The sequence below is a fragment of the Lissotriton vulgaris genome, chromosome 9 (assembly GCF_964263255.1).
Source record: "Lissotriton vulgaris chromosome 9, aLisVul1.2, whole genome shotgun sequence".
Taxonomy (NCBI): Eukaryota; Metazoa; Chordata; class Amphibia; order Caudata; family Salamandridae; genus Lissotriton; species Lissotriton vulgaris.
In genome coordinates, this window is record NC_141697.1 from 409,500,911 (window position 1) to 409,514,998 (window position 14,088).

At 42.8% G+C, this 14,088-nt stretch overlaps 1 long non-coding RNA gene across 3 annotated transcripts in view; it reads left to right on the forward strand.

The window, feature by feature from the left end:
* LOC147690193 (uncharacterized) overlaps positions 1 to 14,088 on the forward strand; it is a 1,258,182-nt gene that overhangs the window by 1,197,834 nt on the left and 46,260 nt on the right. The window lies entirely within an intron of this gene.

Consider the following 14,088-nt stretch of genomic DNA (forward strand, 5'->3'; position numbering starts at 1 on the left):
GTGCCTCTGGTTACTGACGTTGACTCTTCCTTGGGTCCCCGGTCCTCCGAACAGTCGTCTGACTCTGCCGCTCCTTTCTCTGATGTTTTATTTGTTTCTACTAACGCACCCTCTGGCTTCCGTAAACAGCCCTTAAATGCCATGTGACTCCTGAGGTCAGCGTTCTCAGGTTTACTAGGACTCCACTTAAAGGGACCACTTCTTCGTGCATCCTCTTCGATCTCCAGCTGATGGGTACTATACCATGTAACAGAGGGGGGTGAAAATAAAGGAGGGGAGATATATTTTAAGAGATTAGGTCATCTTGTGCATTCTCTTCTACTCCCTTGGTTGGGTCAGGTGCTTCCTGACACATATTTAGGAATTAAATTGGCTATCACCATACTCAAGATGCTGACTTTAAACTACATTGCTTTCATCGAGCAGAGAACACAGGCCTTAAATAGCTAGAATCGTCTGGGTCTAGCCCGATTTGGGGAAATCTCGGCAGTCAAAATGAGGGTCCTGCCACGCATTCTATACACCTTCCAGTCCTTGCCCTTAGCGCCATCCCGAAGGCAATTCACTCATTGCAACTAGCCATCAAAAGGTTTGTATGGGGAGGCAAGAAACCCTGTATAGCCCTTCAACAGATCGCACGACCCAAACGAGAGGGTAGAGCTGGACTACCTCTGATTCATAGGTACCTGCAAGCAACGCATCTCTGCCACATATTGGAGTGGAACCAGCCATTATCGGAGAAATACTGGTCCTTCATGGATCAGACGGTCACAGGAGTTAACATTCGGAGATAGATTTGGCACCTGCATAAGCACAGGGCATGGGGGTTGTACTCCTCTCCTGTAACATCGCACACAATGAGAGTGTGGGACAAGGAGGTGTGCACCAAGACCTTGACGATATTCCCCACCCTGATGACCCCAATCACAGGGAACCCCGACTTTTCTCCGGGACATAACTCAACGGTTTTCAACAGGTGACGGGATCAGGGCTGCAAGCGTATAGGATCTCTGTACGATCCCAGCGGTCTGCTCCCTTTTGACCAACTGCAATGGGACTACGATCAACCCCCCCCCCCCCCCCGCCCCCCCCGGTCTGATGCATTTCAGTACCTTCAACTACATGACCCCAACATACCAGACAGCTGCTTCCAGGAATCTGTCGGCTTTTGAAAAATGGCTGGTGCGCAAGCATGACAGCAAACACCTCATATCAGAACTATATACGATGCTGACAGGGGTTACAGAAGGTGGTCGCTTCAAGGGTCAACAGCAGAGGGAGGAGGAATTCCGGCGTGCTCTATCTGACAAGGAGTAGGAGGACATATATTTTAGAGCCCATCACACAGCACACAGCACAGCAGGGGCAGAGTCTGCGTATAAGGTGCTAACATATTGGTACCTCACTCCCGCGCATATACTCTGCTGGGACAAGGGCCGATCTGAAAAAAGCTGGAGAGGTTGCGGTCAGACAGGCTTCCTGGTCCACTTACTATGGCACAGCCCCAAGCTGGAACTCTTCTGGAAATAAGTCTTAGACAATATAGATAAGACATTTAATACTGAAATTCCGAGGTTCCCAGCATACACGCAACTGGGGTTACTGAACCCATTGACATTCCCCCTACGCTCCCTAAGGGGGCGATAGATGGCCCTAGCACTGCTGGCCGTGAGACAAGTACTCTTAGCCAGGTGGGGCACACCAACAGTTCCGGGCCGTACGACATGGCTCCATAAGCTTTGGCTAATGTTGGCAATGGAGCGTATGTGAATGGTGGCGGATCACAAAGAAGAGAGCTATGCTGGCCTAAGGTCCCCATTCATTCAGATCCTATCGACCGAACTTCGGGAGGCCACATGCCCCCAATATCTACGCATTTTACGACTCCTCCATTCTTGGGCAGGACATCTCAAGACCCCTCCTGGGCAGTATCCTGGGGCTCAACTTCCACATGCTAATAGGAATAGATAGCCCTGCTTGACAGACTAGGTCAAGGTAGTACTAGTGCGGAGTAGATAGGGAGGAGAGGGAGGGGAAAGGTAGGGTATGGGGGATTTCTTTATTAGTTAGCTTGAAGGGTCTTTTCTTTTGTTGTTTTTTCTTGCCTTTTTGCAGGAGATCTGAAAACGCTGCTGGCCCCAGGGTTGTAGGCATAAAGCTGTGTATAATTACTCCTGAAAATGTTGTGGCCTGCCCCAGGGTTGTTGGCACTTAGCTGTGTATGAAGCATCAATTGTTTCAATAATAAGAATGGTTTCACAAATCTAATTCCTTATGGATAGAAGAAAGATATGAGTTATTATCAAACTGTAGAGGATCTAAGTCTGGCGTATACAGATTTTGATAGAATTTAGTAAATTCATTAAGGATATCATTGTCTCTAAAAAGAGACAATGAATCATCTTGCAAAATAGTTTCTATTTTAGTTAGCTCTTTTCTAATTTTACGATCATTTGCTCAGGGTTTATCTGCTTTATTTGGACCACCACAGTATCTTGAACTAGATTTAAGGAGCTACGAATTTGCCTCTTCCGTGGAGAGTTTAAAAAAATATCAAATTTAGCCTTACTAAATTATCTAAACAAGTCTTAGATTTGGATACGAAGTAGGATTGTCTAAGGAGTTAATATGTTTCATTAAACACAGTGCTTGTTTTTAAATGTATTTACTTTTTGGGGGAAACATAAGTAATGATAAAATCTCTAGAAGCAGATTTGAATATATTCCAAATAATTGTAAATGATAAGTCAGGAGATTTATTCAGTGCAAAATATTCTGTTATAAAAGTATCAAAACATGTTGTGGAAGAGGAAGCCAATAAAAGAGAAGTATTGAAGCGCCAACGTCTAACTTTAGGGTGGAAGGGGAAAGAGGTGTTGCTCTAGAATTACCTGTGCATGATCAGAAATTAAAATTGCACCGTAAGATGTGATTAAGGGTTTAAAAACAAAAAGGTAATCAATCCTAGATTAAGATAAATGAACAGGGAAGACAAAAGTATGTTCTTGCAAACAGGGGTTGCAAATTCTCCAGGAATCAATAAGGGATCTTTGTTTGATGGCTGTGGTGAATTGTTTGTGATTGTAGGAAGGGACAAAGGACGACTTGGAGGAGCGATCTAAAAAAGGATCCATTATCAGATTGCAATCCCCACCAAAAATGTAGTCATCAAAAATATACATCAGTTTGGGTGTAATTGAGAGCTATAATGTTTTATCAGGATGTGTGGGTGCATAACTATTAAAAACAGATATTGGTATTTTCTTTACTTACAATCTTATAAGGAGCCACCGACCTTCTTGATCGGATTCTTGTGATAACAAGGTAACATCAAAAGATTTTTTACACAGAATAACAACTCCATTACGTTTCCCGTTACCTGGTAAGGAAAATGCATTTCCCACCCAATGTCTAACAAGTTTTTTGGTCTCATGAGTTTCATATAACTAAGCAATATCAGCATTTAATTTGACTAAATAAGTAAGAACTCTTTGTCATTTAATAGGTGAACCTAACCCTTTTACATTCCAATTAATAATGCATAAAGTCATGAATTGCAGTGTAATTAGCGTAGTCTATAAATGAAGGATAACAATTACGTGGATTGTTTAATCGAGTAAAAATGAAACCATGCATTTTTCAGCAGAGAGAGAAATATAACAGAAAATATCACATTGAAAGAGAAGGAGAAAGAGGGAGAATATGAAATATAGAAGGGAGAAAATATAGGAGAGAGTATAAAAATAGAAGGAAAGAGAAGGAAATGCAGATGGAGAAAAGAAAACATGAAAAGGATACAAGAAATAAGGATGTTGACGGAAACAAATCAAGGCTAAAGACATACCAAATACCAGGACAAAATATTCAGGAGTGGTGCGACTGCAAATGGGAAGATGACAACAACCGGGTTCCAGAGGGAGTAGAAACGGAAAAATCCAAGCCATAGATATGGGTATAAAAATAGGAGGATTTACTGGACACGACACAAAAAGATGGTACCTAAGATGTGAAGGTAAAGATATACTTTATTACCTTATACAAAGGTATACCTTTAAAAGCTAAAAAAACATGAACTTAAATAGAAGGTTAATATAGACAGTAAAAAATACAGCAACAACAATGTGAAACATAAAAAGAAAGTTATATGAAGCCTTGAAGTGAAATGGTATTTAGAAGTGTCTATTGTTTCCATTTTACAGTTGTTAATCAATTTCTACAGCATGGGGGAATCTTCGTACGTTTCTGTTATTGTAAGTTACTTTATAGAAGCAGGGATGGAAAAGATTAAATCTGGCTCTAAGGGAATGTAACACTGGTTGCATGCCTAGAAATGTATTCTATCTGTCTGCTGTAGGTTTAGCCAGATCTTGAACAAAATATAATGGGTTTCCCGACCAAGTAACACATCCTTTGGTTTTTGCTGCTTTGATAACTATGTGAAGAACCAGATACTCCAGAAAAAATATTTACACCCCAAGGTTTTTGTAATGGGGAGGCATGTTGAGATCGATGATCAAGTCTATGAGCACATTGTATGTTAAGCTTCGTGGATTTAGGCATGTCCAAAACTTTTGGGGGAAAACTTGGGAAAAAGGTAATCGGTTTAGAACCCTCTGTTTCCTCAGCAAGACAATAAACACAAAGTTTGTTGCGTCAATTGTGATTTTCTAAATCTTCACTAACTTTCTTAAGATATGACACTTCTGCTTTGAGGTGCCTTACATCTTGAGCAGTATCCTGAATAGAAAGCATTTGATGTTCTATGTTTGCAACTCTATTTTCTCTCTTAGACAGACAGAGCTTTGTGTTAGTTTCCCCCATATAGGCTTTCAAGGCGCTGATCTCATCGAGAAGGAGCTCCATAGAGGCAATAGATTTAACAGGTGATGGAGGTTTTTTTTGCCTTCTACTTCCTGTCAACTGAGCTGTGGTTGGTATTTTAGAGGGTTGCTTAAAAAAATTGTAGAGGTGCAGGAGGAGGATGAATGAGAATCTTGAGATACCATATCACAATGTTACATATTGGATTCCAGTAAAGAAAAAGAGCTTTAAGTATCCACTCTACACTGAGAGTGAGCCATGCCAAGATTGTGTAATTTTAAATTCCTAGTTTTCCCCATACAGAAATATAAATAGTAAAATAAAGGACGTGGTATAGGGAATTAACTCTAAATAAGCTGCAGTAAAAATGTAGTTAAAATAGTCTCACATGGCAGTCTATTGCAATGCTTTAGAAAATAGAAATGCTGACTTGAATAGATAAGTTGTTTAAAAAATGAAACTTCCCAGAGAGTCTATTGCAGTGTGTCGGAAAATAAAAAGGGTGACTTGAATAGATAAATTGTTGAAAATGAAACTTCCCACAGCAGTCTATGGCAGTGCTTCAGAAAAAGGAATATTAACTTGAAGAGACAAAATGTTTGAAAAGGAAACTTCTCAGTACACAGAACAGTAGAGCGATTTATGAGGGTTGCAGGGTCAAAAGGTTATGCCATTAGTACCAAACCCTTTTGCTCAGTTTAATAAAAACCTCATGTGAGGAGATAAGATGGCAGGCCTGCTGGAGCTTCAGACCTGAAATCATTCCTCTCATTAAAGATGATAAAGAGCCCATTAAGCTGTCACCTGTGAATGTGGTTGTTTTCTGAAAGTATTCTGCTTCATGTGGAAATTAAAAGGTAGTCTGGTGACAAAATTGTAGGCATGTGATGCCCCATCTTCAGAGGGTGCTGAACCAAGCCCCAGATCTTCCTGTTTTAACTCATCGATGTTTGAGATATTCTTCTCCTGTGCTGGGCCATAATAGAACTGGGTGTGGTCATGACGAGCTCAGCTCGTCATGAGCACACGAGCACCGTGCCTCATGACGAGCTGAGCTCGGCATGAGCATCGCAGGGGTTACGACGCTGCAAAGTGGGGTTTTCCAAACGTTTAAATGAAAATGCCATTCAGCAACCGTGACAACATAGCCAAAATGTGTCACAACTCCTCCCACGTTTGCCAAAATGCACAAAAGAGTCTTAATTACTTTGAATCGACCAGTACGTTCCTAAAAGGCGCTCCACAACCAGGAAGGTTTCTCTGCCCCTGATAGAGTAAAAGATGTACGTCAAATTCACAGCTGTTAGAAACAATGATTTCAAATATAGTACTCACAATAATTTTTCAACAAACCTTTTTTTTCCTCTCTCGCTATCTTTGTAAAGAAGAGTTCCACACTCTTGTTGTGAAAATAAAAGGTATTTATTGACAAGGTAAATGGGACACGCCTGGTACATTAAGGGGCACACAAAACAACTGTCAAATGGAGGCATGGAGCACACATACATCCCACACTCCATAGATGTCATCACATTCCATGCCTCTCCAAAGGTCAAGGGACATCACCACAGTTTCCCACAAAGCAAGCCTGTAGGACAGAGAAATTACTTTTGTAGGATCCCGATGAGCGTGGATGCCCCTTAAGCGGCATGGACTTCTTTGAAGGCTACTCTCCATTGCTGTGCGCTATAAGAAGGGGCTTGAGTGTGTCTGACGCCGTTTAGCGTGTTCCAGAAGAGAGAAATATGCCTCCGATAAGCTGGGAACTCCTGCTGGCAGCTGTAGAATCCTCTCTGTACTTTAATGCAGTAGGTTAATAGTTGTTATCTCCTTGCAAAAGCTACTGTGTTGAACAGGCATAGAGTAGCAATGGGGACCACCTTTTATACCTCCTCCAAGCAGAGTCAGATTGGCCTGCAGGGCAATCAGACAGCGCCAGATGGGCTGGTCTGAAAGATCAGTGTGGGGTCTACGTTTTTGGGCTTGTTTTGTGGTCTGCAAGGCCGGTTTTATTGTTGATCTGCTGGACATTAATATACTATTGCCTGCATCAAGTTCAAATCAATGCAGTCTTCCATACTTTGCAAACACTTATCTAGTGTGACTTTACAAATTCAAAACTGCTCTGATATTTTAGCTATCTAATCCACTAATGGGGAAAGGAGAGGGCTCTTTTATTTTGCTGCTGAGGCCCATTTTCCATCGTAGTCCAACCCTGCCCCCAAGCTTCAGATATATTAAAAAGCAAACGTGAGAACATATAGCTTAGATAATCTCCATCTGACGTTGAACTGAAGTGAAAGGAAACTGTTAATTCTGTGTGTGTTTTTTTTATTCTTCAGGGTAGACCCACATAGGGAGTGGTCTGATACAGTGTTTTCTCTCAAGGAATCACAGTGTGTTTGCCTATGGTAACAGCAAAACATTACTGCTGCTCAAGAAAAAGCAGTCCGTCTGCATTCCTTTCTCTTTTTCTTACAAAGTGTGCGTGTGTGCACAGTTTGAAACGCGATAATCTGCTGCCTATTATTTACAGTAACAATACTCTGAGATTTAACTGACCTATTTCTGGCGGTTATTAGCTACGCTTTGAAATCTAAGATGGCTCATTTGCCATGATTTGAAAGTCACAAGTTTGAGTCCTGGCTGACCCTGCCACCTCATCCTTTCATACTCCGAAGTCAGTAAATTGACTACTTAAAATTGTGTTATTTACAGCACTTGGGACCTGATTACGATATGCATGCCAACAGACCCAATTCAGACGCCAGACTCACGATTTTTTAAGCCAAAAACTGCATTATTTTAGCAGTCTCCTGACTTAAATTTCTGCTTCTTCAATAAAAGTGTTTGGGGAAAGTACAGTCCCTTGATTCTTTTTTTTCAAATCTTCTTTCTAATTTCAAAATTTTGGCATGAATGTTGCCAGTGTTGATTGGGATAATTAGAGCATATGATAAAAAATCTGACACTGAGGTGCCCATAGTTACTGCCTGTTCCGAGATGAACACTCTAAAATGGGGCATAACATGGGGATTTTGCTGTCCCCTTATTTATTTGCCATTTGTCACCTATGTTCTGGTGGTATGACCTGTTGGATTTGAACAGAGGTTCGTACATTAGTATGTTAATTACGTAATGCAATAAATATCGCACCTCTTATCATTGAAATCCCTGCCCAGAGATCTCAATTTACTGGGGCACACATGATAAGGCCCTAAAAACATCACTGCGATGTAAAACGCCATATAGTGTATTGTGGCGTTACATCACATTGTCCTAGATTTATAAGTTAGAGCAATTGCCCCTATTTAAGGCAGAATATAGCAGTAACTCTAAATTGCAAGTATAATTAACCACAAAAGGGCCTAGCATGTTTTTTATGGTCATATAGGTACAATAAAGCAAGGAAGCTAACATCTGTGTGGAGAACACTATACTGCTTAGCAGAACAGTGACAACCCCACAGCCAAAAACAGTGATTATTGCTTACATATTATCATATCATTATGTGCTTTATTTTACAGGAGACTGATGGAAATAATTACTCTTTTCACTGTTACAGAGTGTTGCACTGCTGGGTGATGATGATAAAAAATACAATTAAAGCTAATGTTTTATGCACATTTTCCTGTATTCTGCTCCCACAGTCATTTCATTTGTCACGAGCAGGAGCAGCACCTCTTTGCTAATGCGTCCACACCCCATAATGTGAGTCATCCTTCCACCTGGTCTCAGATTGTTTTTCCTCGTGAGCGGCACGCCTTTTTATCATCTCATTAGGCACTAACAGGTTGGAGATTCCCTGTATAATCACTCTACTAGAGGAATTAAAGCTCTAACAAGTAGATTCATCAAGCCGAAATCGGCTTGCAAAGGGCCAGATTCTGAGAATCTGGCCCTTTGCGAGCGCTATTTTTGCATTTGGGATTCATCATCCCAAATGCAAAAATCGCAATTCTAGAAATCGCTAAATTGCAATTAATTGCATTTAAGGAATCCCAATTTGAGATTCCTTAAATGCAATTCATGAACCATTTAAAAATTGTGAATTCACAATCTGGGGCCGCTATTTACCGCGAAGTCTAACTACGTGGTAAACAGCAAAAACCACGTAGTTAGACTACGAATGATACAATACATTTAACCCCGGGCCCTGGCCGACCCAGGGGGTCATCATTATTATTTTTTAAATGGCAGCTGCCATTTTGTGATATTTTTTCACATATGATCCCATGGGAGTACTGCAGGATTGCAGAGGGATTTTTTTTTTTTTATTTTGGCCCCAGATTGGGTCTCACTAGTACCCGGCCCCACAATGGCTAGGGGGGAAGGGTATCTACTCTCCGCTCCCTAATTTCTTTTTTTTTAAAACCATTTTCAGGACATGGGACTTAGTCCCTGAGTCCTGTAATGGCTGCCGCAACATTTTTCTCATGTTGCCGCCAGCCAATGGGAGCGTTTGGTCCTGCAGGAGCCTTGCTCCTGTGGGAGTAGAATGACCCAAGGGAAAAAAGCCCCCTTGGTCAATCAGAATCCTTCGTATTATTAAGTTGGGCTCGCTGGACTCTCAGGAGAGTCCATCGAACCCAACCGTCCAGATATACAGATATTGTTGGACCTTAATTCCTACTAAATTATTGAATGGATTCACACCAAATCACAAAACGCATGTTTTCTGGGCCAGGATCTAGCTTCCTGCCAAAGTTGGTGTAATCAAAGTCAACCGTTTTGTTTGTAGCACTTTTGAAAAAAATTTCTATGTTAAATGCATGGGGAAATTTGTTTTTTTGGACCCAACCTTTTTTCCTCAGCTCCCGCTTGACTGATCATCCTGAAACTTTCCAGGAATGAGCTGAGGTGGATGAACATTTTTTTCTGGGCGGTTCTGTGAAGATTCGTAACTAAAGTTATTAGCTAACCAAAAAATGCTCTTTCTATGGAAATGCAGACCTCACTATAACTACCCACTAGCAAACGCCAGTGGGTAACACATCTCTATTGTTATGCTTTTGTGTATATATGTGTATATAGCACTGAAAAAAAAGTTAAAGGGACGTATGGTTCCTTGAAAATGTCAGTTAAAACATAGCATTTTAAACAAAAACAAAACCACTGAAATTCACCAGTTATAGTTATTGCAAGTAGCTATATTTCATTCCCTCAAATAACTATCATTCATGACCCTGCCATGCAGAGCATTGATATTAATGATACCATTTCAAATGTGATGAAGGATGTTATGAATGCAGTCACTGAACATATGATGAGTGATGTGACATGAGAGGTAATTAGCAGTGCATGGCGAGGGTGTGAGTTATAGTTACTGTGGGCAAGTAACAGGAGGAAGGTATAAAGCATAATTGTATAAACAGTAAAGAGGTTTCCAATGTTCAGCTCCAGCCCCAGCGAAAGCCATATCTAGGGTTTGTGATAGACCTAAACATTGTGTAACACAGATGCAGTGGCGGGGTAATTTAGGTGCTTGCAGGTAAGGTAGGAGCCCATTGTATACATGGAGGAAAGGTGGGAACTCCGGCCTCACAAACAAGAATATAATGACTGATAAGGTAAGATGTCATAAAGGGATTTCACATCACCCTCCCATCCCCAGTACAACTAGCATAAATCAGCCCACGCTTGACCATCAAGGCTTCCCAAGGAAAACAAATAGAAAGGAGAGAAGAGAGAGAATCGGTTGGGGTTGATCTGTGAAGCAAGAGACCTTAGAAAACTAACTTATTCACATCAGACACAAATTTTCTCAACCTCAGCTCCTAAACTTAGACAAGGTGCTAGAGCACGGGTACTCACAAACATTTTCCCAGGGGGCCAAAATGTATGGTCTGTGATGTGAGTGAGAGCCGCTTTGATGCCAGCAGGGTGCTGGTCGGGTGGGGGATTTTTCTTGGGGGGAGGTGGTGTAGGTGGTATGTTGGGTACAGAGGAAGCAATCCATAAATATCTAGAGCTGAACTGCACACTAGGAAACCAGAAAACCTGGGATTAATCATGGCTTCCCCACTATACCAAACTGTGCGAATCTAGGCATTTTTTTAAATTTCACTTTTTCTTCATTATTACATATATGAGAACATCGAAATACATGACTTCAGGGTGTGCTCTGTTCAAAACCTTCTCCTGTGTTTGATTTAATATACTATAGTGCTGTTCATGGAGAATAGGAACCCAGGCCACTCATAGGTTGCACATAACAACTGACGTGCCTCTTAGTTCACTATCGGCATAGTTTTCAGGGTGTGGGAAGAATGTGTTTCTAAATTCTTTTTTGAAAACTATCACTTTTAAAATTAAACTCCTCAATGCAATGATTTAATCTCATGTACTAAGGAGAAACGGTTCTACATGTCAATGAAATTCACTTTTTCAATTTAAAGATACTATCATATTTTTACAGGTTTTTTGCAAGTAGATTTTAAGAATTGAGGTGTTCCTAACATTAAGTGGGTCAAGACACCCTAGCTACCACCTTCTTAAACTTTGCTTAACTTTTACTAAATGTTTGCTCTCTTTATTTTGCATTGTTTAATGTTAATGCTGAGGCGAGTAGATAGCAGCCCAGCGATGCTGTTGACAAAGGGGCAGCTTCTGAAGGCCACGAGGGCCGCACTTTGAGTATCACTATGCTAGAGAAAATAAAGAATTTCTATCAAAGAAAGTGATACATGGACTGAGAAGTACTAGGAAGTGCACATCCATCATGAGGAGATATATATAGCAATAGTAGAAAGACTGACAATCATGCAAAAGATCTTAATATAATAGTTTGTCTTCCACTACAGAGAGATGGTAACTGGGCTAATGTTTATTGGTGCTCACACTATCGGTAAAGCCTGCTCAGCAGGGCCGGCTTTAGGGCAGTGCGACTGGTGCGACTGCACTGGGCGCTGAATTGTGGAGTAGGCGCCAACCTCAGGGTTGGGCGCTGTGTTTAGCAAAAATGTATGATTGGAGAGATGAGGGGTACTTATGCCCGGACTTAGTGAGAAATTCTGAGGAAGTGTTCATGGGGTATGGGGGGGCCAAAAATTATTCTCGCACCAGGCGCAACCAGCACTAATGCCGGCCTTGCTTCTCAGGAATCGGGATCAGATATAGAATTCCAGAAGGCTGGGAGCAGAGTCCTAGTGCGCACTGTCTGTCGACAGAAGCCCGAGAGAGGGACATTTCACCCTCAGATTTGGATCAGATTGATTGACTGTCCATGCTCAAGGAGGATTATAGCAGCACAGGAAAATTGTAACAGAAGGGTGATTGAGTCATCTTTCCTGAAGAAGGATCCTATATATATATATATATATATATATATATATATATATATATATATATATATATATATATATATATATATATATATATATATATATATATATATATATATATATATATATATAAATAAATTAGTCTCATAGATATAGAGTTTGTGCCCCCACTGTGTAGTGCCCAAAGGAACCTCTAGCTCCCAGTTCTTCTAGAGATCTTGTGCGGCATTATAGTGGAATGTATAAATTATCAAGTACCCAGCAAGCCATAGGTCACTCCCTCCTAAAGATCCTTTTGTGGATTGTGGCTGATCTGGGTGTTAAATTAGGAGATCCCGACTGGTGTACCTTTATTGATCATTTTGACATATGTGTCTTTCCAGAGACTTGGCAATTGACTCCTGTATTTTAGTCAGTTTATTCTTCATATTTTACAGCAGCTGTACATCGAGGGAAGTGGAGACCGTCTGGGGGACTAGCTCTTTGTGTAAAGACAGACTTGTGTCGTAAGATTACAGAAGGGGACATGGCTACGAACGTCAAGATGGCGGTTGCACTCTGAGAGTGCTCTGTACCCCTCCGTCATTTGATCACAGCCTGCACCATACCACGGATTGGAAGATAATCTGAGCATTCCCCCAGGGGTTCCTGCATGCCACAGGGAGAGTCCGAAGTGCACAGAGATCTGTGATCTCGCTCACCGCCAGAGACAGGTCACCGACACCTGAAGACAAGATAGCGGCACCCGGGCGCCTCTGAAGCCCCTAACTGTGCCGGTGAGGTCTGCATCAGCAGTGATTTAGTGGGGCCGCAGAGCGGTTCCTAGACCAGCCTTCCTTCAACCGCCAGTCCTGGAGTGCAGTGGTCGCTGGACAGGGGAGAGGTCCGGGTCGGGGAGTGCAGGCATGGAGCTTGATCAGCGGCATAGGACAATCCTGCCTACCCTGGTGCGACCTCAAAGCCGGAGAGTCCTGACCCTCGCACGCTGCGGCTGTCTCCGGCTGAAATGGAGTGGCATAACCCACTTGCTGAGAGGATTCACTACATAGCAACGCTCCAGGGCTGTGAGGTGGGGGCAATGACGCAGCAAATCCCAGGCCCCTGGGAGACAGCCCTGGAGCAACCAGAAGCTCAAGCTTGCAGCGACATTAGTCACAGCAACTTCCTGGCTCAATACTGATCCACTGCCCGGCCCTGTGGTGGTCTGTCTTGCGGTGTGTACAGCAGGGAGACAGGCCGCACAATGTGACCTAGGACTAGGGGAGGCCCCATCTGTCTCAGCTAGAGGCGGCGTTCGGCCGGCTCAGAATCCAAGGGAAACCACACTTGAGGCTGAGGCCTTGGGGGCTGTGGTCCTGATGTGAGACAGCGGGTGGCCTTGAGGGCCGCCTTGAAGGGCTTTCACCGCCACAACCCTAATGACAACTGCGACCTGTGGCTCGGCAGGCGGATTTGATGACGCTAGGCCGCCCTGGGTCACGGGGGAGTGGAGGAGCCGAGTGCCGTGACAGCACCAAAACCCCTAAGTGGTCAGGCTCCCCCTACACCAAATCAGCGGGGTGTACCAAGCATAAGCTTTTGGGGGTGTCGCCTAGGGTTCCTCCAGTCCAGGTGCCTCCCACATAAATCTGATTTGCATCTTCATGATCCGAGCGACAAAACGGACCTCCTCAGGGGGGAGGCCTTCGTGTGTCTTCCCCGAAGAGACCCTGAGAGTGCAGAAGGCTGGCCCACCTGCGCTAAGACCTGCTGAGCCATGACAAGAGAGGTATCAGATCTGGGCATAGTGCAGAACACACACCAGAGTCCCCACTCCCGCTCTGCAGCATACCCCGACTGCTGGTTCCAGGTCTCTATCCGATTGCGGGAGACCTCCCTGATTCTTCACTGATACCTAGCGGACCATGGTCAGCACCCCAGCTTCGCAGCTAGCTCAAACCTAGAGACAGACATGCGCAAGGACAGACCAGTGAAACCACCCCCT